The sequence below is a fragment of the Cervus canadensis genome, chromosome 2, assembly GCF_019320065.1.
Source record: "Cervus canadensis isolate Bull #8, Minnesota chromosome 2, ASM1932006v1, whole genome shotgun sequence".
NCBI classification, from domain to species: domain Eukaryota; kingdom Metazoa; phylum Chordata; class Mammalia; order Artiodactyla; family Cervidae; genus Cervus; species Cervus canadensis.
Genome location: NC_057387.1, coordinates 14,018,533 through 14,027,878, shown reverse-complemented (window position 1 = coordinate 14,027,878; position 9,346 = coordinate 14,018,533).

Here is a 9,346-nt window from a genome sequence, read left to right as displayed (position 1 = left end):
TTGTCCTATTTTCTTCTTAAAATGTAGTATTTAAGACAATAACCACCAGAGTTGATGGTTTTTAGTGCTGAGAATAAGTCTGACTCTTTAACTGAAAATATATCAAAAGCAATGCTTAGACCGACTGATTCTGTCTTTCATTTATTCACTAGTCAAGACTTTATTATTATTGGAGGATAATTGCTTTACAGTGTCACGGTGGTCTCCTCCGCACGTCGATGTGAATCAGTCATAATTACATACATATATACCCTCTCCTTTGTGAGCCTCACTCCCCCAAAACAGTTTTTTAAATTTAGTTTCTATCATATGACAGGTACTGGGAATACAAGACATTGATAAGCAAGAGTACTGCATTTGAGCTTAGCTGAGAACAAGCATTAATCAATTAATCACACTAATAAATATTTAATTACAAACTGAGAAAAGGAACACTGTGCATGCAGGAAAGAGGGAAGCAAGAGAAAAGGTTTAAAACTTTTTAAGTTTCAGTGAAACTATAAAACATTTTTAATATAAAACTAACATCATAAGCATATTATAAAAACATTGGAAAATAGAGAAGAGGGGAAAAAGATTCCAAAACCTTAACCACCATTTTGTAATCTAATCTTACTTCTTGTGTATTTTCTTCCCTGTGTACATTATTCGGGATCGTATTAGAAAATAAAGTATATGTTCATAGGAACCAAAAAAAAATTCACCCACAGGCATATGTCCTTCCAATTTCTTTTAACAACCTTATAATTCCAATCATGGTATGTCATTTTGTATATTACTTTTTTCTAACATGATGATATAATAACAATGATAGTAAGATTATCTTGGCACTCAAGATGTTTTTGGCTTTAATTAACAGGAAACCCAACTCAAACTGGCTTAAACATTAAGGAAATGGATCGGTTCACCTAACTGGAAGTCCAAAGAAAGGCAGGTTAGGCTTCAGGGTTGATTCAACAAAAGGTCACCAATACCATGAGGGGCCCAGGTTCTTTCTGGGGGCCATTCTGACATTCAACACTAGCTTAAGGCATAAAATCATTAGTAAGGCTTTTATGTTTATAGAAGCACTTTCAGAGAGAAAAATGGAGATCGCCTTGGGACCTCTCCTAGAAAAATAAGGTCAATCATTCCCAGAAGCCTCTAGCTATTCTTTCCTCTTATCTTGGTGGTCCAAAATGTATCACCTGGTCATTTCTGAACCAATCACAAGCAAAGACGATGGGATTATCTTCAGGCCATTTAGTACTACCCTAGAACTGAGTATGGAAGATGGGTAGATTCTAGAGTAAAATGTCATTTTCTTTGGAAGAAGGAATTGCTACTGGGTGGACAATGAAGAAAGAACATCTCATAGTTTGTTTTTGGCCACACTGTGCAGCTTGTGGGATCTTATTTCCCTGACCTAGGGATTGAACGCAGGCTCTCTGCAGTGAAAGAACAGAATCCTAACCACTGGACCACCAAGGAATTCCTACATAGTTTCCTATAGTACCTTTCATTCTAAGGTATTTTATCCTATGATCTTATAACAAACTCTTTGAGAAGAGTGCCTAACCTACCATGTGCCTCACCTTATAACCTCATTCATTCCCTATACCTAGTGGTTTGAAAAGATGAACAGCCTGGTGCTTGAAGTCCTCTTTAAATAATTCAAGAATAACATAAGTTTTAGCCATGGGGCATAATTTTTCGGAAAACTGAAAACATATCTATTCTTGTTCAGTATAACTTTTACAAGATAGTGAACTGGAGAGTATCTCAATTGCCAAATACCATATTAGGTCAAATACACCTTCTGAACACGTGGAAGAATTGCTCAAAATTCTGCTTGTTCAAGAACAAACTCCCAGAGGAGGTCTTAAGGCTCAGAAGGCCCAGGAATAGATGTATTAACAGATAAATCGATAAGAGCCTGGTAATTCATTAGCTGCTTTTGTGTTCCATTCTGGGGAGCTGGTAATTCACCTCAAATGTTATGTTAGACCTCAATCTAACTGGAAAGCTCTGACAAGGCCATAAGGAGGGTCTCCTTTTCTTTTTTTTAATACTAATAGCCAAAAAAAAAAGCTAACATGATCAAATGCTTATCAATACTGGGCACCATTTTAAGCACTTTACACATTTAAAACTCAATCCTTCCAACAATCCTGTTGGATATGTGCTACTATTGTCCCCATTTAACAAATTTAACAGTGGCTTATGCCATTCATAAGCCATGCATCCTGGATTCACCCTGTGATACTCTGACCTCAGAATCTCTCTCTTCTACCATCAGTACTAGTAGAGAGTTCAAAGAAAGATGCCAACAGAGGCTAGGGGAACTAATACAAACTAGAATGTGCTCATACTCTTTTTTTAAAAAAATATTTGATGGTGCCAGGTCTTAGTTGCAGTACGTGGGATCTAGTGCACTGACCAGGGATCAGACCCAGGTCCCCTGAATTTACAGCGTGGAGTCTCAGCCGCTGGCCCACAAGTCCCTGGGCTTATGCTTTTGATGCCAATGTCCTCAAGGATGTTTCAGGCTTTCTCTGGTAGTCCATTGATTAAGATTCCCAGCTTTCACTGCAGAGTGTGGGTTCAATCCCTGCTGGAGGAACTAAGATCCCACAGGCTGTGCAGCACAGCCAAAACATACAAATGCTGTGGTTTTTTTTTAAGTGTTTTGGAGGGTTGGTTATCTGTTATTGTAAGAAACTGGACATTTTCATGATTTACATTCACTCACACCAAATCAGTCTATTTTCAGGCATTTTCCAAGCTCATATTTAAACATTATTGTTCACCAAGGGGTTGAAATACTGCTTGTCCTTCACCTCCTTTCACTCTGTCTCACTTACCCTGCCAACTACGCTGATTGTCTCGTTATATCTCATTGTGCACTCTGTTCATTGAACCCAGGGTAGGTAAGCTCGAGCAGGGAAGCTGGAAGAAAGTGCAAGGAGCTGTAAGACCTGCGAACACATTTATTCTCTCCTGACTGGCACGGCAGCCATAGCAGCAGACACGCTGCAGTCTCTCTTCCCAAGGCTGACCCAGCAGACACAGCTGAAAGGCAGCCTCACCACCAGAATGCAGCTATAATGTAGCCCCGAGGGGGTTTCAGGTGAAGCTTATATATGCTTACAGAACAAGCGTAGCCTGTGGCCAAGCCAGTACCTCGTGATGTGCATGCTCAGTGCTATAAGTGATCTCAGCTGTTACATAATCATTATTTACAAAATGTGGGGCAAGAGCGAGAGGGCGTGGGTCAAGAGAGCCTGACCACCGCCGTCTTGGCTAATTTGCTCTTTTCCTACACTCTCCCACTGTTTGATTTGATCAAATCTCAGAGGAGATTCCACATTTTAGAATTGGAGGCACCCAAAGAACAGAACTGAGACTCCAAGAGCTGTGTGCAGTAAAGATTTGTCCAATTAAGGTAGACAGGCAGTGAACAAAATATTGTCTAGGAGGCAGACCTAAAGCAAACACAGAAAGCCCTTGCTTCTTCCTCCTATTTACTCTGAGTTTCAAGAGAAGTTTGGTCTAGAGTGGTTTTCGTGACAGGTTTTTTTTTTTTTTTTGGTGATGGTTGTGGTGGTAAATGTATATTAGCTGCAACAAGAACCACATACTCTCTTGAGGAGTCTAAGGATATGAAAATAAGAGCAGCCTCGGTGTTTTGGGTGGGACTGTGCAAGATATTTCTGACTAAATTGTATGTGCATGTGTGTCTTCCACAGAGGCCAGCAGAAATTTTTATGTTGGATTACATTGTATTTGAGCACATATTTGGACTCACCTTCATATATACTGTAAGTTTCTCTGCCTCCATGACTTCACCTACACACTCCTCTGCAAGGAAAATTAGAGAAGCATCTGGTGGGGATATTTCTGGGAGCTGAAGACTTTCTCCTGGCTCAGAGCAAACTGTAATAAACCTAGCAATAACCAGCTCTAGCTCTGGGAAGGGCAGGAAATGACACATGTCCCCACCCCAGCAGCTTTTGTTCAAAAAACTGGGTGACTTAATGATATAATCATGTATGCTGTGGAATGTACATACTGAAGCAAAAGCTGCTCATCGTATTTTCTCTTTTTAAAACAAGGACTATTAGACAAAGCTAAAATATTTCAGTAATTTTTTTCCCAGGTCAACTCATATTTGAAAGTTGGTCAGAGATTTCAAAATAGCCTGAACATTAAGACCTAACAGTCCTTAAAAAAAAAAGACCTAACAGTCCTTTGTGCTATCCAGTGGTTCCCTTCATAACAAGGTATGAGCTTATTTTTCTTGCTTGTCCCCACAGCCAAAGCCCTTGTTTCCTTACTCATTAACAAGCAGCCTTCTTGTTGCTTACTCCCAGCTGCTCCCCACCCCCAAACTGTTCTATTGTGACATAGAGCCACAATTTTCCACACCTGTTAACTACAGCCTATCACAGCTTTATACAGTCCTTCAGTGATCTCCCAAGACACTTGGACATCATCCAGTTCAGTGATCCCTAGCCCAGGAACAGCTGAATGGCTAGGTGACTGCAATCAGAATCACCTGGGAGGGTTTTGTTTTAACCCTACCAGGTCCTACCAGAAATCTATGAAGTTGAAATCTCCAGAGGCTAAAATGAGAAAATGGGAAAAAAATAAATAAAACAGCTCTCCAGTTGTTTCTTTTCTTCCTTTTCAAAATAACTTTATTTACTTTTTGGCTGTGCTGAGTCTTCATCGCTGGGCAGGCTTTTCTCTAGTCGCGAGGAGTAGGGGCTACTCTCTAGTTTTGGAGCTCGGGCTTCTCATTGTGTTGGCGTCTCTTTTTGCTGAGCACAGGCGCTAGGGTGCATGGGCCTCAGTAGTTGCAGCACGTGGGCTCAGAAGTTGCAGTTCCGGGCTCCAGAGCACAGGCTCAATCGTTAGTTTCTCTCCGGCATGTGGGGTCTTCCCAGGTCAGAGATTAAACTTGTATCTCCTGCACTGGCAGATGGGTTCTTCACCACTGAGCCACCAGGGAAGCCCTCCATTGTTTCTGACCCTGAATAAACAGATATTTGAAAATCATGCACACTTCAGACTAGGCCCCACAGCTTTCCACCCTGTCCTATGGGCTCTTGCTATAGCCCACCTCTCACTGTTTAACCCCAAGCTTGCTTTGTTATGCCCATTCCACGTACGACACTGTGGTCTTGACTTTTCCAGTTTCGAATCCCGCATCGAAGCTGTCCTACAGACACAACTTGACTTTTTGTCCCAAGTCACACTTTTCCTCCTCTGGAGTAATCTTCATGGTCTAATTCCACCTACCAATTTAATCCTAGATCTTGCAATTTTTTAAAATTAGTAAGTGTACTGTCCTGTTCTTGTTTTGGAGCTGTGCTGCGTGGCTTGTGGGATCTTAGTTCCCAAATCAAGGTATGAACCTGAGGCCTCGGCAGTGACAGCACAGTCACTGGATTGCCAGGGAATTCTGTTTTTATGTTTCTTACAGATTGCTTTGTCTTCTCTATCAAATGTAAACCGCTGGGAGCAGAAACTTTGTCTTAGGAGTCTTTAGTTAGGTTACTTTAGCCTAAGGAAGATGGCCACACTCAGGTCTGACTATCTAGACAGTGAAGAAAAATAGGTCTGCAAGCCTCTATAGATGGGTTGATTCCCTTATGCTTTCCGATCACATTTTCCTAAAAACTAAAATCCGTCCTGGTTCCTGCAGGCCTTACTAGGTCCTTCACTTCTAAACAGTGGTGCCAAACAGAGGGCAGGTCAATTCAACTGCTCACTAAAGGAGAATGTGCTTTCTGTAGACCAGGGTTAAGGCAGCTCTGGCTTTCTCCATGGGCTCAGTGGTAAACAATCCACCTGCAAATGCAGGAGATGTGGGAGATGTGGGTTTGATCCCTGGGTTGGGAAGATCCCCTGGAGAAGGAAACGACAACCCACTCCAGTGTTCTTGCCTGAGAAATCCCGTGGACGGAGGAGCCTGGCGGGCTACAGTTCATGGTGTCACAAGAGTTAGGCAGGACTTAGCAACTAAACAACGATAAGCTTTCTTCATGGGTATGGGTGTAGGCTAGTCAAACATGTGAAGAGACCACCACTGAAACAGTTAACCAATAAAACAGCAAAGAATAGCAAGACTCGCCTTCCAACTTTCACTAAAAAAAACCTTAAAACTTCTGAGTAAAATACAAATATAGTTGCTAATTATTCTAATTCATGCTATACCTAATGACTGAGGGCCAATACTTGGGAGAAAGACAAAATTAATTCGTTTAATGAGAACATTTAGAGATACTTTGAAGACAGGGTTAATGATAACTTCGGTCATAAATCTAGGATTTCCAACTACTTCCCTGTATGATGTTACTGAGTTTCACTTCCAGATCAGCTGATGAAATGTGAGAATAAATATTTGAAAATAAATTTTAATTTGAAGCTGAACAAATCCAGAATTACTGCAACTCCAACGTTTTCAGTATTAAGCCATCTTTTAAAGCCAATGTCAATGTTAACAAGGACTTTTAAAAATAAGACTTCAAATTTATCTCATCTTTCTCGAGTTTGGAAAAAGTGCAACACGGCCATTTATTTGTCAACGGCATACTAAACTCGTAGAAGCAATTTCTTCTTAAATAAATGAGTAATAAATACCAAGAATGAGGAATTTCAGAAATTACACCTCTGATGTTATCTCCTTATTATTCTATTCTGGTCAAATGCAATCTCTCCTCAATTTGTCTCCTCTTCCATTCACTTTTTTAATTTGGCAGCACTGGGTCTTAGCTGAGGCATGGAGGATCTTCAGTGTTTGTGTGGGATGCAGGATCTTTAGTTGCAGCATGTGAGATCTAGTTCCCTCAACAGCAGTCTTGTGTATTTTAGCCACTGGAGCACCAGGGAAGTCCTTCCCATTTACTTTGTTAAAATTTGGCCATGCTAGGTCTTCTTTGCGGCTCACAGGTTTTCTCTAGTTGCAGTGAGCAGGGGCTACTCATTGCAGTGGCTTATTGTGGAGCACGGGCTCTAGGGCCCCCCAGGTCAATAGTTGCGGCACACGGGTTTAGTTGCCCGCAGCGTGTTGAACCTTCCCAGAGTAAGGATGGAACCCATGGCCCCCATATTGGCAGGCAGATTCCTAACCACCAGGGAAATCCCAGTCTTGCATCTTTGTTGTGGCATGTGGGCTTCTTAAGTTGTGGCACAGTCTTAGTTGCCCCATGGCATGTGGGATCTTAGTTCCCTGAGCAGGGATCAAACCCGGTTACCCTGCATCAGGGGGCAGATTCTTAACCACTCGACCACCAGGGAAGACCCCTCTTAAAAGAGTCAGCTCCACTGATCTGCCAGGCCATTGTAAATCCTTCCTTCTTTGAATCCTTGTTAACACTCCCACTTTGAAGCATGTAATTTTTTTTTTTTTTTTGAAGCATGTAATCTATTAAGGATTGATGTCTAGTTGTTTTGTAGAACTGGGAGCTTTTTAGTCCTCTGCACCAGAATCCCTCACACCTTTAAGCAAACAGTGCTTAGTTCATATCAGTTCAGTTCAGTCGCTCAGTCGTGTCCGACTCTTTGTGACTCCATGAATCGCAGCACACCAGACCTCCCTGTCCATCACCAACTCCAGCAGTTTACCCAAACTCATGTCCATCGAGTCAGTGATGCCATCCAGCCATCTTATCCTCTGTCGGCCCCTTCTCCTCCTGCCCCCAATCCCTCCCAGCATCAGGGTCTTTTCCAATGAGTCAACTCTTCACATCAGGTGGCCAAAGTACTGGAGTTTCAGCTTCAACATCAGTCCCTCTAATGGACACCCAGGACTGATTTCCTTTAGGATGGACTGGTTGGATCTCCTTGCAGTCCAAGGGACTCTTAAAAGTCTTCCCCAACACCACAGTTCAAAAACATCAATTCTTCGGTGCTCAGCTTTCTTCACAGTCCAACTCTCACATCCATACATGACTACTGGAAAAACCATAGCCTTGACTAGACGGACCTTTGCTGGCAAAGTAATGTCTCTGCTTTTTAATATGCTATCTAGGTTGGTCATAGGTTATTTCCAAGGAATAAGCGTCTTTTAATTTCATGGCTGCACTCACCATCTGCAGTGATTTTGGAGCCCAAAAAAATAAAGTCTGACGCTGTTTCCACTGTTTCCCCATCCATTTCCCATGCAGTGATGGGACAAGATGCCATGATCTTAGTTTTCTGAATGTTGAGCTTTAAGCCAACTTGTTCACTCTCCTCTTTCACTTTCATCAAGAGGCTTTTCAGTTCCTCTTCACTTTCTGCCGTAAGGGTGGTGTCATCTGCATATCTGAGGCATATAAGCATCCATAAATACTTTTTTGACTGTAATTCCACTGCCTGTCCTAAGCGGTTACATTAGAACATGGAATGCTCCTCTTCCATTACCGTTTTATTAGTGGACACTCTGATAGTTACTGGCCTACTCACTAAGTGTTAAATAATGAGGACACAAAATATATTTAATGTCTAAACTGGGCTTCCCTGGTGGCTCAGACAGTAAAGAATCTGCCTGCAATGCGGGAGACCCAGGTTTGATCCCTGGGTCAGGAAAATCCCCTGGAGAAGGGAATGGCTACCCACTCCAGTATTCTTCCCTGGAAAATTCCAAGGACAGAGGAGCCTGGTGAGCTACAGTCCATGAGGTCACAAAGTTGGACAGGACTGAGCAACTAACACTTTCACTTTTTCAATGTCTAAATTAAGTCCTCTCTACCTACCAACACTGATGCCTACTTAGAGCAGTGGAGATAAAAGCGATGACCTTCACATAAAAGATTATTCCTCATTCTCTCACATTTAGCTTATATACTTGAAACAACTTGAATTAACCCTTCATCAAGTGGCAAATGCAGTACTACTTTAAACATGTTTTTTTCTGTCTTCTCATGAAGGGGTAAGCTCTTTTTTAAACAAAATTTTGCCTCATCCCTCTGCCTCTTCCCAGAGATGCTGGGGTCTCAGAGGGTCCCTCAGGCACCTGGAGGCAGCAGTTCACTCTGCACCCCACGTCCTCCAATGGTGTGGCCAAAGACCAGTGTCATTGGTCTACTGGCTCCAGGATGGGGACAGTGTTTGAGGTCAGGAATCAGCCAGGAGGTGCCTGGAACTGGGACCTCAGCTCACTGAAACATGCGGGAGCCTCTTTGGCCGCTGGACGCAGCACCTCCACCTCCCTCCTCGCCCCTCAGCCTTTTGAGCACCGAGGTCACCTCTTTGGATGAAGGGGCGTTCCACGGCACGCTCCTGAGCTTGACACAGCTGTTCTGTACATGGCAGGCACTCAAAACTTTTTTCAATCGGTATTTCCCAGAATATAAAATCTCACAGTATTTTTCTCTTA